A 19239-nucleotide genomic window follows, 5' to 3' on the forward strand; every position below is an offset into this window, starting at 1 on the left:
AAATCACCTAAGTTAACAGTCCCAAAAGGTGAAACCAATTGTGATTGGGATTTTAAAGATGATTGCCTTTTGCTTGACACCATATGAGCTTTGGATTTTGATGAGGATCTATATTTTGGTAGAGGAAAAGATGATTTTGATGGCACTGGTGATCCACATATCAACCTTGTATGACCACTTTCCTTGCACCGACTACATGTCGATCTCTTCTTCTTCACCCTTAGACGGTATACGATCGTGACTTTTTGGTCGGCCAGGTAGCCTTCTGTCCATGGCTGGTGGCAAAACTGTTTGTAAGTCATCTGGTATGTCCCACTCAGAAGGATGTGGAATAGGGTAGACAATCTCGGCATAAGTCTGTCGATAAACTTCTGTAGTGTAGCAATCCATAGCGTATGCGCTTGAATCATCTTGGTTTAAATGAAGAGCAACTTTTATAACATGGCCACACGGATAACCAGATGTTTGCCATTTCATACAACTACACGTCTTTGCATTTAGATCGACTAGCCCATTTAAGTTATTATCCAGTACTTGAAACAAAGTGTTTGAACATGGTTCAACTCTCCATGACGTTGACTTCACAACACGTTTCGTTATCTTTTTTTCAGTCCATGGTGTAACACGATGTTCCAATGTTCCTGTAAACTTAAATAAACAATACTTAGTAAAATATATAATATGATAAGTTACGAATTCAAAGAAATAATACCTGCATGGTTTCTTTTCTTGTAGTACCACTGTTGAATAGAGGCTCGAAAAAACTCCATTAACATAGTAATGGGTAATTTCGGGAATGACGACTTAGAGCGTTGATTGATTCTGCACTATTAGATGTCATGAAACCATATCTTGCTCCAAGTTGATGTACTCTTGACCATCTTTCAAACCCGACATCTTCTAGTGTTTGAGCACACTGAGGCAAAACACGTCTTAAACAATTTATATGCTTATTGAAATCCACTTCCCGATAAGCTTTTACAGCCTTCCAGTATGTCCATTTGTGCTTTTTTATACCAGCAGACCTTGATTTTAGATTTCTATACAAATGAACACCACAAAGTCCATGAAAAGCATCTGGGAAACACCTTCTAACAGCGTTGTCAATTGAGTTTGCCCTATCGGATATGATTGTCAGATTGCTAATAGGACCTATGCAATCCCTAAGATGCCCCATAAACCATGTCCATGAATCAGAGGTTTCAGATTGCCAACCCCGTAAGCTATTGGCAATATCCCATTGTTAGCATCCATGGCTACTGCTAATAAGTTTACTCCAAGGTATCGACCTTTCAAATGTGCTCCGTCAACTATAATAACTGGGCGCATGCAAGTAATAAACGAACGAATCTACAAAATAATATACACAAGAAATATAATCATTTAAATGTGAAATGCATGTAACTAACAAAAATGAGTCAACAAAATTATATTGATTTACTAACCGTAGCACCAATGGCGATAAACAGCAACTCAAAGCGTCCATCTCTATCTGTTTTGATATGAGTTACCGACCCAGGATTTTTCAGCTTTAAATTGTGACAATAAGCCGGCAGTTGGGCAAACGATGCTTCTGGCGACCCCCTCAACAATTCAAGGCATAACATTTGGCTCTCCAAGCTTGAGAATATGATATACTAATCTTGAACCGAGCATTCATGTCAGTCATAATTCATGTCCCCGATATACCCTGTCATTCAAAAACATTAACTCAGCCAGAAAACCACCCAACACCTTTTGTTTGCCTGTCTATGGTGAGGAAAAACTTGGGTTCTTGAACATGTATGTTTATCAATAAAGTCCTAACTTGAAACATTTCGCAATCTTTTATTCTCTTTGCAATCATACGCCACATACAGTTTTTGTCAATCATACACCTTGTTTCGAAACGATCTTTGCTTGATTTGTTAACTTTTAGTTGATAGCCATCTTCCACACATTTCGTATACAAGCTATCTTCAAGTCTTCCTTTGTATCAAAACAATCATCTTTCTTGATACGAATAACTTTTGTGTAACAATCAACTGCTTTCTTTACCAACTCTTCTTCCGGTATCTGAAGTAATTCTGGCATATTCCAGTTATACGCCCGTGGCATTTTCTTTTCTTCGGGGATTTTTCTTCTTCTTTTTCTTCTTCAGGATTATATGAATTACAGAATGGATGTTCAACATGTTCATTCACAGTCGTAACTTCCTCCTCATTATCATCAACAATACATTCTCGGCAACGGCTGTTTCATCATCAAAATTCGGGTATTGACCAATATCAAAATCATTACACGCAGGTCTGTTTCTTCTTCTGAAACATCATCAAAATCGTGTATTGACCAATATCAAAGTCCGGATATTGACCAAGACCAAATTTCGAATACTGACTAGTACTCACAATTTTTTCTGTTGGCTCATCATCGTCTAACTGGTCAATACGAAACCGGAATTTGGTGCTGAAAGTTGATTGGGATTTGGATTAGAGAAAGGTTGTGGGTTTTGAGAAAAACTTAGTTGATTACTACCCCTACTGACCCAACAATACTACTTCTAGGTTCAACAACATACAAGTAACATCATCTTGTGAAACACTAATGTAAGCAATGAATCGTTCAACATCTCATTGTCGGTTAACAAATAAACTTTACCATTTCTCTGATAAGATAGCCTAAATCCACTTAGGGGCTCTAAATTCAATTTATTTGAAGCACGTAGCATTAGAGTTTCATAAGTTAACTTTTGTAAAGACAATTTTAGTTGAAGATTCATGGGTAAAGGCATATATTGTAAAACACCATGAACATTATCCCATGACCCTCCAAAACAAATCTATCCAAACATGATCAACATTAGATGATTTCATGGTTGTAAATTAATTTACTAAACAGACGAGCTGCGAAACTAAAACCTGTTGCCGGATTGGGAAGGATGTCGTTGGATATAGGAACGAATGTCGCCGGAGAGAGTGATAGATGGAGAAGGAATGAGTTGCGATTTAGGGATTTAGTTTATGATTTCAGTGTTATATACCCAAAATTTCAGTGTTGTGATTTACAGATTCTCGTTGCGATTTACGGATTATCGTTGCGATTTACAGATTCTCGTTGCGATTTACGGATTATCGTTGCGATTTACAGATTCTCGTTGCGATTTACGGATTATCGTTGCGATTTACGGATACGCGTTGCGATATACGGATACGCATTGCGATTTACGGATACGCGTTGCGATTTTTACGGATACTCGTTGCGATAGTAAGAATCGCGTTGCGATTTATGTGTTCGCATTGCGATTTTCATATTCGCGTTGCGATTCTAGAAAATCGCAATGCGAATTTGTACTATCGCATTGCGATTTTCAAGAATCGCGTTGCGATTTTCAAGAATCGCGTTGCGATTTTGGAAACTGATTTGCGATTCTGGGGATCGCGTTGCGATTTTGTTGGTCATTTTGACAAATCCAAAAAAAGTTGGTTAAAATCGTATATTATAACTTTTTTTTGGTCACTGAGGCGATTTTCTCTTTAAAAAACAATATAATTTTGACACTTATTTTCTAATTAAAAACGGGTAGATTTGGAAAAAAGAGGTAGGTGGTGTTGAGAACAACGAAATGACTAAGTTGCCACTCAATACCAACAACCCCATCTGACTATTAGGCACCAAACGGGTTAAATCCTTATTTAGTCATTTACTTATTCCTAAGATTTCATTTTGGTCATTCAACTATTTCTCTTTTTCGAAATCATACCGAATGTTACATTTTGATTTTATTTTACTCACATATTGTTAAAGAATAAACAAAACTGTTAATGTATTCATTTTTTATTTTTTAATGATGATGTGATATTATCATATGATGTCATATTAGTATCACCGTTAATTTTTAACAATAAGTGATCGAAAAGAACCAAAACATAATATTATGTATATTTTTTTTAAAAAAAATTGATGACCAAATCGAAACTATGAGAATAGGTGGATGATTAATTATGTAGTTTACCCAAAAAAAAGGAAATGTATACGAGAGTGAAGCTTTTGTTATGTTGCGCAAAGCTTTACCCACCACTTAATAGCGACATTAGATGCAATGGTGAGGACATCATCCACTCATTTTAGACAGAAAATATATGATAAAGAAAAAAATCAAAAGGTCACGCTTTCAAATACATTGTTGGTAGGTTTCCTTACAAAGACGGATAACAATGGTTACTTCATTCATAACCGACTTCATCTTTATTCCATTCTAGTTACATCCAATCAAGTTTTTACATATGTTCAAGTGTATGTTACCAATATATATATATATATATATATATATAAAAAGACAAATTAATCATATTATATAATCAAATTAATATATTTTAAATTTTATATATAAGTCAAGCTTCCCTAAAGATATTATATGCTTTTATATCATACATGTATAACTATTAAACATGATTTCATTACCATACTTGTATCATCAATAATTACGAATTTTGCATCTAAATATTGTTTGGAAACATCACAAGTTATTCGTATCAATACACATATCTAATCATATTTCAAAAAATTTTAAGTGTCGTTTATACACTAGCTTATTATATGATGTGTGAGGATATGCGAACATGGACGAACCCAAATCTTTGTACATTGTAGAATTAATCGGATTAATAATTAGATGCGTGTATGATATGAAAACTTATAGTATTTCCCATTTATATTTAGATACAAAATTCGTAAGTTTTCCATAATCCATAAAAAAATGTTACATAAATGTTGATGATATGATTATATATGATTATATGTTACATGTATATATTATATACAATATATATTTTTAATGATTTTTAATGATTTTAGTAATTTATAACTTATGATATATATTTATTTTTAAAATGTTTTTAATAGTGTTTTAATATTTATAATACTTTTGTACGAACCAAGCTACCTCAGCGGTTAATGTTGTTATTTCTAGAGCTCTTGGGTTCGAGGACATTGTAGGGTATTTAAACATTTATTATCAAATGAGTGAGAGTCTTTCAAACAACTACTATCTTATAATCATCCTTACATTAAAAATATTTTTAATTTTAATTATAATATTTATTATATTTTATTTTTTAAACAATTTAATTAATTTATTTTAAAATTTAAAATTAAAATTAAAATAATTTTTATTTTTTAAAAATAAATAAGACATTTAATTTTAAAAAAAAATTAGCCATCAAGCTTAACAACAAAATCAATTTAGTTTATTTATCACGTCATCAATCATCGTAGATCATTACAATATCACTATGGAATGTTATATTAGTATCATAATTTTTTTTTCATTGGTTAAAGGATCAATTTATTTTTTCTCAATTTAAAATTACATTGACCAAAAAATAAGAATCACATTAATTTTTTTTGAAAATATTGAACCTCAAACACCATTAAACAAAACACTCATTATTATTTGACATGTTCGTTAGGGAGGGTGCCACATTAGTAGATGGAATGAAAATTTAGGTATTAAAATGATATTTTCAACGCACATTAAAAGATTGATAAGATATAGGGGCCAATTCTGTCATTATCCTTAAAATATAATAATTTTAAGCATTAACAACCAACCACCAATTAATTGTAATAAAATACAAATGAGAAAAAAAGAAAAGGTTAAAGTGGTACTTTCACAACATCAAACTATCTTATAAGCTTCAGCCACTTCCACTTTTTCTTCGCCATTTTCTTCCAATTCCATTTTTCTGTTTTAAAAAAAAAATTCCGATTCCAAATGGATCCAGTGAACACTTGGGGCAATTCCTCCCTCGAAACCGTCGATTCCGAAATCCACGACTGATCGAGAAGGAGAAGCGCCGCCAATGCCGCGGATCGAGCTTATCGCCTCCGAGAACTTCACTTCCTTCGCCGTCATCGAAGCCCTCGGCAGCGCCCTCACCAACAAATACTCGAGGGCATGCCCGGGAACCGTTACTACGGTGGAAACGAGTTCATCGATGAGATCGAGAATCTCTGCAGATCTCGCGCTCTCGAGGCTTTCCATCTCGACCCTACCAAATGGGGTGTCAATGTCCAGCCTTACTCCGGTTCCCCGGCTAACTTCGCCGCTTACACGGCGGTTCTCCAGCCCCATGATCGGATCATGGGTCTTGATTTGCCTTCCGGTGGTCACTTGACCCATGGTATTACACCTCCGGTGGGAAGAAGATCTCGGCTACCTCGATTTACTTCGAGAGTTTGCCTTACAAGGTGAACTCCACCACTGGTTACATTGACTATGATAAGTTGGAAGAGAAGGCTTTGGATTTCAGGCCTAAGCTTATCATTTGCGGTGGAAGTGCGTATCTAGGGACTGGGATTACGCGAAGTTCAGGGCCGTCGCTGATAAGTGCGGTGCTCTCTGTTGTGTGATATGGCTCACATTAGTGGCCTTGTTGCTGCTCAGGTATATTGTATTAGTTGGATCTTATTTTTTTTAATCTTTGATCTTGCATGATAGTGATTGATTGTTTTAGATCTGGGTTTTTATTTGGGATTTCAATTGTTTATATGTTATATTTTTGTGTGGATTGGAACTGGGATTTTGTCATACTGCATGATGTTTAGATTCTGGATTTGGGATTTTGACGTGACATTATTTTTCTGGTAGGTTGTGTTTTAGATCTAAATTAAATAATTACATTACAATTATGTCTCTCTATGCTTTATTCTGTCTTTTAATGCATACATGCAGTGCATTAGTATTCCGAATTGAACTGGAAGAAAATGTGTTAAACTTGGTACTCTCTTGAATTTTGAGGTGAATATTTTAGATCTATAGTGGAATCTATTTCATTGGTTAAATGCTTTATCATTAAATCATTAACCAGATCTGAGAATCTTAATGTGGTTCAGTCTGAATAGGTTTCTAATCAGGGACTGACCATGATTTTATACCGGGGCTGAAAACAAATTATCAATAGAAAATTTCATGAGGGCAACCGCCCTGCCAGCCCTCCTCTGTTCATCCCTGTTTCTAATGATGGTTGTCTGTAACAATGGTGATATGTGTGGATCTAAATATGATTTCCCCATCAAATTGTTTATGTTTTTAGGTCATTTTCAAACTTACTTTTTTAAATGTAAAATTAGGCCCCACAATCGCCCCACAATCTTTATTTCAGCATGAAGATATCTGAAGTTTCTTGAGTAATTGTTTTTGCGTTATGAGTTACCTTAATGCAGTAATAGAAATTCATGTTTTCAATTTTTATGGATTTTATTGTTCGAGCAGGAGGCAGCAAACCTTTGAGTTCTGTGACATTGTAACAAACCACACACAAGAGCTTGAGGGGTCCTAGGGCTGGTATGATCTTCTACCGCAAGGGACCAAAGCCGCCAAAGAGGGGCCAACCTGAAGGTGCAGTGTATGATTTCGAAGACAAGATCAACTTCTCTGTTTTCCCGTCCCTTCAGGGTGGTCCTCACAATCACCAGATTGGTGCTTTGGCTGTTGCCTTGAAGCAATCCATGTCACCTGGGTTTAAGTCTTATGCTAAACAAGTTAAGGCCAATGCCGTTGCCCTCGGAAAGTACCTGATGAGCAAGGGATACCAGCTTGTTACTGGTGGAACAGAGAACCACCTCGTTCTTTGGGATCTCCGACCTCTTGGATTGAGGTATGTCTTTTGAACTACTAGGCCTCTTGGTTGTGAACAATTGTTATTCGATTGAATTCTCTTCGTTTTTGTCATTGTCCTTGCAGGCAACAAGGTTGAGAAGCTTGTGACCTTTGCAACATCACTGTTAACAAGAATGCCGTTTTTGGTGACAGCAGTGCCTTGGCTCCAGGAGGTGTAAGAATTGGTAAGAAGTACTGCTTTAATTAATAACTTGATCTTGAATTACTCTGGATCATCTTAAGTGATATCAACTCTCAAAATTTGAAAGTTCGGCTGATTTTTTAAGTAAATGGACCTTGTACCTAGATTTGAAGCAAGTTGTGAATCGATGACAGGTACCCCCGCCATGACTTCAAGAGGTTTGGTTGAGAAGGACTTCGAACAGATCGGTGAGTTCCTCCACCGAGCTGTGACAATCACTTTGAACATCCAAAAGCAATATGGTAAGCTGTTGAAGGACTTCAACAAAGGTTTGGACAACAAGAAGGAGATCCAAGAGCTCAAGGCTGACGTTGAGAAGTTTGCATCCTCATTCGATATGCCTGGCTTCAAGATGTCCGAAATGAAGTACAAGGATTAGATCTAAATGCCATTCGATAGCATACTGGTGTTTTCGGGTTGCCCCCATTTGATGTCTTCTGAATGTTAAAGGGGAAAAAATGCAAATGCTTCCACCTACGGTTTTAAGTGCCTTTATTTACGGTCTTAAGCTTACAGTCTTAAGTCAAATAAACATGTCATGGCAGCAATCAAGCTATTGTGATGTAATGTAGTAAGAGACGATACTAGTCCAATTCCTTAGCTCCTAAACCAAAAGGGATAGATCTCTGTATTTGTCCAACTATTTTTTGTTGAGGAACAACCATTTACCTACAAGCCTATAATCAACAGCACAAGGGAAAGGGACTAATTTTGATAGATCGGTTTGTTATAAATCAATAAAGTTAATGATGAATTTATTAATTTTAAAACTCCATTAGAAAAAATAAAAAATTATTCAAATATTAGTGATTCTAACCAAATAAAATTTAATTATTTTAGTATAGAAGGTTCACCGAACGATCCAACCAGAGAGTAAAGAAAGGTTTTGAAAAAAAAATCAAGATACAATTCTCCTAAATGGGGGATTTTGGAACGTTTTAAAGTCCAAAGCAGCTCAACCCAATTCCAGGTTTCTGATCTCTCTTTCCCTCCATTCCCGACGTCGAAATGGAATACGAAGAAATCACTTCCGATTGGGACCAGCATTTCACAGAACAAGTCATCCAATCAATGGACTCCATTGAGGCCTCTCTTCGTTCTTCTTCATCCTCTTCTGTCCTCAAGAAACGCAACTCCACCACCCATCATCAAGATATCCCCAAACCCGCCGCAATTACCCAATTCCATTGTCTCTCCGCCGCCTTCTTTTCCATTTTCCATCGCACGTTGTCAATGTATGCCCTATCACTTACTTCACCCATTTTAAAATTAAAATAAATTAGTAAACCCTTTGATTCTCTGATTTTGCAGATCACCCAAAGCTTAGGTACCCGCCGTTGAGATTTGGGGGTCATATTTTGTACAGCAAAACAGAAGCAGAGGTGGAGAAAGCTGCATTGGAGCTTTTGGAAATACTTGAGGATAAGAAAAAGGAAACGGGTCAAGTTAATTTAGGGTTTGATATTGAGTGGAAACCCTCTTTCGAAAAAGGTTTGTTCCGCCCCCTTCTATTGTCTTGCTACATTCATTCCACACTAGTTATACTTGTTTGTTTCCTTTAAAAAAATGTTTGAAAACAAATAAAGGACCGTATCCTTTGATCATTACTGCATACATGAAAACTAGTTATACTTTAAAGAGTTGATATATTAAGTTGGAGAATTTTCAAAGTGTCTGATTTCTGGATGGAATAGTTATGCTAGAATTAACATTACATTTTAGTATTTCTTTGCTTTTTTTTTATAGTTATGTTTAGTGGTTCCGAAAACAAAACTCTCTCTCTCTTGTTTGTTGTCTTTTTATGTCTTTGCCTTAATTATGATGACCTTCAATTTCATTCATAAAGTCTCATGTCTTCTTACCCACATCCGAATGTGATTTGTTTATAAATAATCCAAGTAAAATGAAGATTTGGAGCAACATAGCTCTTTATTCCATGTTTTATGAATTGCTTTGGCCATTATTAATCTTTTCCTCTTAATTAAAAGGCTCCAACCATGATAACCTAAATGGTTTTTACTTGCGAGTTTTTTTCCTTTTCTTCTTGCTTGCCTTTTGGTGGAAGTCAGGGATTTAAATTGCGGTTGCGGCCAAGTTTTCGGTCGCGTTGCATTTATCGCGATTGCGGATATAACGGATGCTATTGCGGTCATTGCGGATATCGCGGTCGTGATTTTTTTCTAAATGAGTTGATTTAAAAAAAACTAATTTTTTTTTCAAAAAAAATGAAATAGCGGAAAAATAACATAATAACGGTCCGCTATTGCCGCGATTAACCGCTAACAGCTAAATTGCGGCTGCGATCTACCGCTATTGGTGTGATTCCGCTTTCACACCACTATTTTCCGCAATAGCGGTATCTGTCGCCGCCGCAACCACAATATAGCGGCTGCAATACCGCTATTTGAATCCCTGGTGGAAGTGGCCTATTTAAATCATTCTCAGATTACATTTAGGATAGCATTAAAATGTGGACACATTGAATTTGTATTAATTCACAGAATTCATGATAAAATATCCATTGTTTTTGTTTTCGTGGACAGGGACTGATTTGGTTGATCACCTCGCCTATTATATCACCGGTCTATCTGGTTTCTATCTTTCCCTATTGATCTTTCATGAAAAGCAGTATCTTTTGATGCAGTTAAAATAGCTTCTCCCCAAAAATATTTAGGTACAGGCATAGAGAACATAATAGCAAATTAGCACGAGCCACTTCCAACAAGTGTATTTTTTGTGTTCAACTATACTAATTTGTTGAGGCGTAGCTGAATACCTTTTGTCTTAAAACATTCCAAAAGTTTCATTGAAATACTCTCTACCATTATCAGTACGTAGGATACTGATTTTAGTTTGAAACTGATTTTCTATCATAGCGTTATCATAGCGTAAAAATTTGATAGATAGTCTAAACAGATTTGTTGATCGTTAAGAAAATCCAACACAATCAAGTATGATCATCAATTAAAGTGACAAATCATTTTTTTTCCGAATAAGTATGGATCCTTGAACCCCCCCCCCCCACAACATCGTTGTGAATCAAATAAAAAGACCTTGAGGGTTGATAAGGCTTTGAATGATAAATGTTCTTATGATTTTTTTTATAGAATGCAGTGTTCACAATTAAAATTAGAACAATCTTTTCCTTTAAACAAGAAATAATCTTTTTCAGGTGTGAATCTAGGATGCCCTACTGGCCTAATCTATAGTGTTGAAGCATTATTTTATCTTTAACAGAGATAGAACTAACACTCTATCATCCTAGCACTGCCAATCTTCCTTTCCGAATTCTGGTCCTGAAACACGCAATAGGAGTCGCAAAACATTACGCAGCAATTGGAATCTTTAGACAGTTTACTAACAGATAACAGATTGCATGCATGCTTAAGTACTTGAAGTACAAATTTAAGAGTTAAGGTTTTTGACAAAATGATTGCACCTTTACCAGTAATTGGTGTGTAAGAACCATTTGCTATACGGATTTTTTCATGACTAGAACAAGGAACATAAATATGAAATAAATTTGAAAAACTTGGCATATGGTCAGATTCTCCAAAATCTGTGATCCATGGAGCAGTTAAAGACAAGGGATAAGGCATTTAAATTTCTACCTGTTTGTTCCAAGGAAAGTGTTAGGAGTACCAGATGATCCGGAATTAGATTTCAATAGATTTAGTATATGATCAATTTGTTTTGGAGTGAAGTGGACAACTTCAGCTTCATTTCCAGAGGGAGTACGATTGAACTTGCCTTAATGTTTTCCCTTCCAGTTAGCTGGTTTTCCATGAAGTTTCCAGCAGTTTTCACCTGTATGCTTTGGTTAGTTCACTCTTCCCACATAGAATATAGCTAAGTTGCTGGTAATGCAGAATTTTCAGTGCTTCTGTTTGAGCCTTTTTTCTCCAATATAACCAAACTGTGACTTCCTTCGCTTTGGACCTCAGCAAATACCTCACCAACAGATGGAAGGGTTTGTCTCCCAATAATTTTCCCCCTAACATCATCAAACTCTACATTAAGTCCCTCGAGAAATTTGAAAATGCGATCATCTTTTACTCTTTTTTGTAATAATTGAAATCATCAGCGGATTTCCATTTATAAATGTTGAAAAAGTCTAAATCTTGCCATAGAATTGTGAAACAAGTCTAAATCTTGCCATAGAATTAGACGTTTTGGAGAATTAAAATATTTGGTGACACTATCTTCACCTTGATGGATTTCCCCTGGTTTCAGCACGATTTCATATATCTGAGTCTGATTTCCCAGATTTGAATATATTAAATTGGCATTATCCCGAAGTTCCTTTGCTGTGCGACAACACATGTAATTGGAACTCATGTCTTATTCCATGCAGTTTTCTGCTTCCCAAGAAGACTAGGATGGGTCTCCAATGTCTGGCTCCTTCTTCTCACCATTTAAATAACCAATCTTCCTCGAACATACATACGCACAGACTGAGTCCAGCGTAGAAAATTCTCTCCATTTAGCCTAGTAGTATTTATTTGTACTGAATGAGAATCAGATGTGGCTAAGAGTTTTTTTTAATTGGATGAGGTTGGTGTTTTATAAGCAGGATTAGTGACCGAAACATCATATTGAGTTTCAGGCATGGTGGAGTGTAGTGGTTAGTTTTTCTTTGATGAAACTAGAGTTTTTTAGAATGCTTTGATACCATGAAAAATAAATAGAAAGGATAGTTTATGTTTCTTCTGTGGATCACATTGTACACATATAGATACAACTGTCACCAAAAAGAAAAAAAAGAAAATAACCACAGGATTTTACAACCATACAAGAAATCTGTCTAATGATTTGCCTAATCTTATCTCCTTTAATGTAGCCTAGAATTTCTACTTTTACAGCTAGGTCAATATTTCCTATTGCAACAATAATTGTACTTATATATGATATTTACGTGCATTTAGTTGATATGCCAAAGAAAGGATGGAACACGCTTTTCCTCATCCAATTGCTACAATTACAAGAGCCATGTCCAATTTATTATGAAGTGTCCACTTTTGTGATGGAAGTGCAAAACACATATTAACTGCCATATTGTATTGATAAGTATTGGGCATGAGAATGGCAATCACTATGAAGAGTCCACGTAATGCACTTAAGGGAAATGGTGTTTGATAAAGGGGGATAATTACTGGCAAATTTTTCTATCTATGCATATAAGCACACCTTCAGAACTTTTTCTTGCATTGTGTTGGTTGGATTTTGGTATTCTGCCTAGTAGTTTAGGAACGAAAACCAAGGTTGCATCCTTGCATCTCTTCCAATCATACATGGAAAAATTTTGTATTCCAAGTAAGAAACTTTGTTCTCATTTTTATGCTTTTGCAAAGGGGATAAGAGATTTTGTTAAGCTAAAATTGCATTAAATAATACTGTATGGATAATTATTTATGTTTGGAATTTTGAGCAGGTATTTTTCCTGGAAAGGCTGCAGTGATGCAGATATGTTGTGACCGTCGTTATTGTTATGTGATGCATATTATTCATTCCGGAATACCACAAAGTCTGCAGGCTCTTCTTGAGGATTCCGAAATTATAAAAGTAACGCTTTTATTTTAAGTCCTTTTATTGGCAGCCTAAAGCCTGAACTTCTATGTTGGAATCTATATATACTTACTAGTATTTTGAAATAATGCTTGCAAATGAACAGACTGGAGTTGCAATTGATGGCGATGCTGTCAAGATGTTCTGTGACTATAATGTATCTGTTAAAGCTCTGGAAGATCTTTCAGATCTAGCAAATCAAAAGCTTGATAGGGATCGTCGAAATTGGAGTCTTGCAGCTCTCACCGAGGAGCTATTTTGCAGAGAGGTACCCTCTAATTTAGCTATTTGAACTCCTGGAGAACAACTAAAGTAGGCTTTCATCTTACATACTCATATGATATTAGTACTCAACCCGTAAATAGTATTAGCATTTCAACTTCCACCAAAATAGTTGGTTTTGCTTTGCTTTTGCTTTGAGCACCGAGGATGAATGGGAAGTCTTATTAAAATTCTTCATATTGCAGCTTCCGAAGCCCAAGAAAATTAGGCTTGGGAACTGGGAGTTATATCCTTTATCCAAGGAGCAACTACAGTATGCAGCAACTGATGCTTTTGCTTCATGGCACCTATACCAGGTAACATTACAATTATAATATTTTATTCTTCCATCGTAAATGTATATAGGCTTGGGTATTGTTTCGGGATTTGTTTTCAGTTTTTGTTCTTAATACTGTTACAATTGCTATTATTTATGATACTTGGACTTGAGTGTTTCTCCAACTCATGTGTCCACTCCAGCACTATGTTTTATTCTTTCTTTTACTTGTAAGTAGTTTAATGTTGCACTGCAAATGCAGGTTTTAAAGAGCCTACCAGATGCAGTAAAGGATCCAGCAGATAGAAGCGAAAACATTTCAACACCGATTTTCGTAGCAGGTTTGATATAATTTTCTGTATTATATTGTCAATATTATTAAGTTAAAAGATTTGGTGCTTGCCATTGTTTGATTTTAACTCGAGGTAGAGTCTGCTTAGGGCTGGAGTGAGCGTGTGCCAGTTGCCAAAGGCCAAGAAGCAAAGAGGTCATTTTTTTCTTAATTGTGGATTGCTTGTGTTTAGATGCAGTTGTATATGACTTCAATTTATATATCTTGAATTCGTGTAATGTTCCGGCAAAGATGGTCTGCATTGTACGGAACCTATATATATATATATTTGAAACAAATATTGTATTCTGTTAATTCAATATGATCTAATCATGTACTTGTCATGTGCCAAAGGGAGTGAGATACACATGCTTGTATGCTACTTGGGTTTGGCTCCGTTACTTGTAGAGCTACTTAATTCAATAATTTACCCTAAAAACAAACATTAAATAATATTTCTTCGGAAGAAAAATACACTTATAATTTCTTAAATCATATTTCTTACACCATTCTTAAATAATAATAATAATAACCTCTTCAGATATTGTAATCTGCATGCTGGTAGAAAGGGTTAAAATTCCAAGGAATTATCATCGCAAATTCCTCATTTTTTAATGAAATCATTAAAAAAACGTCACAATTCAAACACAATGATATTATGTGGGGGCTTAGGAGCTTTGATAAGTGGGGGGCTTTAAACAGCAATCTCATCTTCAAAGACCTTCAAAAACAGCAAAAATATCACCACCAATGTAATCATTATCAACCAAGCTCACCAAAATGATAGCTGCTGTGGATCTGCAAAAATGGAAATGAAAACAGTTTATAATTATATTTATAAGCATCATGAACGTAATCCTATGAAAAATGAAATTGCATCGGTGATCAATTTAGGGTTGTCAGATCGGGTGAAACCCAACAGATTTAAGTTCTTGCCAACCATAGTGAGCACAAAGTTGTCAAATTCGATATTGGTCAAGTTCATTAGCTAACCTCGTCGGGCAATTTTTTTGATGGATCCCCTTCTGGGTAGAATGCAGCCCATGTTATTTTCGTCCTTCCACACCATGAAGCTGGCAGGATCCACCACTGTTGGCTGGATTATTTTGGGGGAACACTCCCCAAGTTACGGCATTAACATTTGTAGTGCCGGTGTTTGATAACAAATTCCGCTTTTGTTGACGGCAATGTGGGTAATAGAAGACAAGGGCTTGCACTTATTGACAAGTGCATGTAGTTTTTCTTTTGAGCAGAAAAAAATCAAGATAAGCCTTCTGGTAAACATACCCTCCCGGCCCGCCCCAACCTGCGACCAGCCATGCCCAAACAGGTTATAGCAGACATAGCACCTATTTTTTGATATAGCTGCCTGTTATAATCTTCAAATTGTTGGCTCGGTAATACATAAATGAGCTTTCTTAATTAAAATTGTTATAATCCAGTGCCGTTACCTCATCCAGTATTTCAGGTAAAAAAGAATCATTTTGTTCGACCAAATGGAAATATAAGTCCAAAACTTGTACTTACCAACAGCTGGAGAATCAGAGTGTTCTCCATTGACGGCTGGTTGACTATTAATGGTAAGGAAACCCTTCAAATTGATCTTTCCCAGCTGTTCATGTATGATCTTTGTCTCTGGCTGAAGTGAATCCAATTCTGACCAAGGACTACCTCTCAACTTACCCAGACAATAACTTTTAAATTTCTGATAAATACCAGTTCGAGAAGAACAATGTCATTATTATATTCGATTGAGATAGAAGGAGAAAAGTACATACAGATTCCAAGCTATAAATTCTGCTACCTCTTGGATATCATCAACGCTTTTCAATGGGGTAGCCCATTCTTTGAAGTTTCTTGTCACGTGCTCGGGGCCTCATGAACTGTAAAGAAATTAATCACTTTCGTCATACAATGAAGTAATGACTCATGAGAGTTCCCCGACAAAACAATATCTCTTTACATATCAAACATTCAAGCAAGAAAACTTTAGGTATTTTTGACCAAAATGATAACTTTAGGTACTTATTTTAACAAAAAAAAATACTTTAGGTACTTGGATGAAAAAAATGATATACTTTAGGTACGTATTTGCTATAAGCCAATTAATAATAAACACAAAAACAGGGCAAAGACGTTCAACCATTTTGTATACCTGATAGTCAGTTACTGCACCATAGGATGGGTTTCGAGAATCCCCCATCGTCCATGTGGGTACTGGTCCCAACCAGTAGTCCTGGATATGTAACTCTTTGGACGGTTAGCCCTGCCACATTAGCTAGAACATTAGATATCCACAAATAGTTAACATTATAGTGCAGTAAACTGAAGACATCTAACCAAAGACGCTAAAGTTCAACATTTATCACTGACCAAAATATCGGTCGAACTTCTTTAACACGAAAACATTTGCAGAGCGTCTCCAAGGTGAAGGCCTAGAAATTTTGGACTCTTCAATCAGTCCAAGATTCTGCCAGGATAAGCCATTATTAGTAGTATGGTGCAAATAGAGTAACAATTATGCATTCTAAAACGAGGATGAATTATGAATATAGGTATAGCTGCCCCAAAAAATTGATAAAATTCATTTCTCATTACTTTCAATAGGAAAAGAAAGTACCTGACAGATTATTTTGAATCGATTGAACAACAATAATCACTTAATGAAATTTATGAGTAAACCACAATCTTATTCTGTACTTGCATTTCTTTGCGTTCCTTCACTAATTGAAACAATATTCACCAAATTGTTTGAAGTAAATGACAAGAACGTATTGGCACTGAAAATTCTAATAGACACTTCAAGGTTTTCTTAAGTAAGTGAAGAACAAAAATATGTAGTTTAAGATTTCTCATCAACCCTGTAAGTGCACAACTTGAGGAAGAAAGATATCTTGAACTGCGTAATTTGTTCAAGAATTTTTCATTTTAAATATAAAAGTTCAAGCAGTCAAATGATATTCAATGATGACCTGGAAAATGATGAAATAGGGAATAATAAGAACCAACCATTAGTATAGCTAACGCAAATTTCTCCATGTTTAATGTATAAAGGTGCAATGTCTTAATCCCATAAGCTAAAATCTTGCGACACATTTCCGTTCCAAGATGAATTCCGTAGGCTTTGACGGCTTCATCGTTGTTGCTTTGACGGCTTCATCGTTGTCCTTGATAGGCTGTAAGGCAGCAGCAATCTCATCTGGTATCTACAATGAGCCAACAAAATTGCTTTTATAGACGCTCTTATAAGTGACCATGGTCCATAATAAATAGTTGTCAAGAAAAAACAGCCCAAACAGTGCACGGTGACAACATGGGATATCATTACAAATACCAGCTTTTATTGAGGTCTTCAAAATCTTTTAGCCTTAGAAAAATATCCAACCAATGCATGCACAGCATTGATACCTACGGAAAGGCTCAAAAATAAAAGAGCAAAATTTTCTCAGACTTACGAACAAGAGGAGCAAATGCATGACAAGCATCGCAATGCATGTTATGGAAAAGTGAAACATGCTGTACTGCATACCTTAGCTTTGCAAAAGCCAGTCATTCGCAAGAAACCCTTGTAGTTATTAAGGGCATAATACCGGGCACAATAGGACATTTAATTCCAATTTGACGACAGTCATCGACAAATTTGAGAAAGATATCAGTATCATAAAACAGTTGACTGACAATCAGATCAGCTCCTGCATCAACCTATGTAGTAAAGAAGTTTTAGCAAAAAACAACTGGTACATAGAAATGGAAACCCTGAGAACAAAATTTTCGAATTAATTAACGAGCAATTAGTAAAACCTTTCTCTTTAAGTAAGCAAGATCACTCTGATAAGCTTCGGGTGTAGCCACACCATTATTTCCTATGGCATCAGGATGTGCCTCTGAGAAAAAGAAAAAGCAAACTATTAGTAATTAAAAAACACATGAACAAGCCTCTTATCAGCAAAGAATCAATCAATCAAACAAATATATATATTTACAGAGATACATAGTCAGATATTTAAATATTTTGAGTGGATGACATTCAAAAGAAAATAAAGACAACTGTAATTACAAACAAAGGGGGAGGGAGGGGGAAGGGGGGAAATTAGAGAATTTCTAAATACAGTAGATGTCAGACCAGTGCAACTTAAGACCTGTCAGAGGACCAATGAGAAACATGGGGTGGCCTCTCCTATTCCTGGTGTGAAACAAAAAACCCAGTTCCAAGTTCCCTTTTACCCCTAAAATTGAAGTTCAAGTCTGTAAGAGACATATATAGGGTGTGTAGATATTGAGTATAACAGGACAGCAAATGTCAGTTAAAATGTAAATTGGGACGACTATCTTATCTTCTTTCGTCAAGACCTTTATGACTATTGGTAGCGAAAATCTCTTTATGTTGTAAATAATGTGTTCTTTTCTAAGTTTAAGATCTAGTTCTATTACAGATGTATGAAAAACTTGTTCTCTCATTTTCTTTTAGCAATATATGATTCTGTTGTGACACTTTTCATTCTGAATTCCCCCTTTATGGTTTCTGCGTTGACTATTCATATACTTGAGTTTGATTTTGAGTTTGAAGTTATTAGGAATGGAAAAGCTCATCACTGGATTTTTCTTTGGTCCATACATTCTTGCTGTCGCAGAAAATTGGTCAGATGTCCTGGGGAAACAGAAATTAGAATCTTCAAATTGCTATCGAAATACATAAGATATCCATTGCTGGCAAAGAAATTTGTCGATGTCTTGAAAGGAATCCAGTGTTTGTGGATCTTGAAAGGAATCCATCCTTCATTGCCTTATCACTTCTAAAGGCAACTGTTAACCGCAAGCTAGTGGTTCATGAGATCTATGATATTGTAGTTCAAGTTGCAGAATTGATGGTGCCTAGTCAGGTAGAACCAATTCGCAAAAAATGCAGTCAGATTTTGTTGCAGTTCTTACTTGATTATCATCTTTCAGAGAAGCGCTTACAACAA

At 35.7% G+C, this 19239-nt stretch overlaps 3 pseudogenes; 2 read left to right on the forward strand and 1 right to left on the reverse strand.

Moving 5' to 3' along the window:
• The first annotated feature begins 5752 nt into the window (after positions 1-5752).
• Positions 5753-8434, forward strand: LOC120201906 (annotated as a pseudogene).
• Positions 8435-8771: 337 nt separating this feature from the next.
• LOC120201780 lies at positions 8772-14535 on the forward strand (annotated as a pseudogene).
• Positions 14536-14903: 368 nt separating this feature from the next.
• LOC120201957 lies at positions 14904-18268 on the reverse strand (annotated as a pseudogene).
• Positions 18269-19239: the final 971 nt, after the last annotated feature.

This window comes from Hibiscus syriacus, unplaced genomic scaffold (genome assembly GCF_006381635.1).
Source record: "Hibiscus syriacus cultivar Baekdansim isolate YM2019G1 unplaced genomic scaffold, ASM638163v2 tig00008013_pilon, whole genome shotgun sequence".
NCBI lineage: Eukaryota > Viridiplantae > Streptophyta > Magnoliopsida > Malvales > Malvaceae > Hibiscus > Hibiscus syriacus.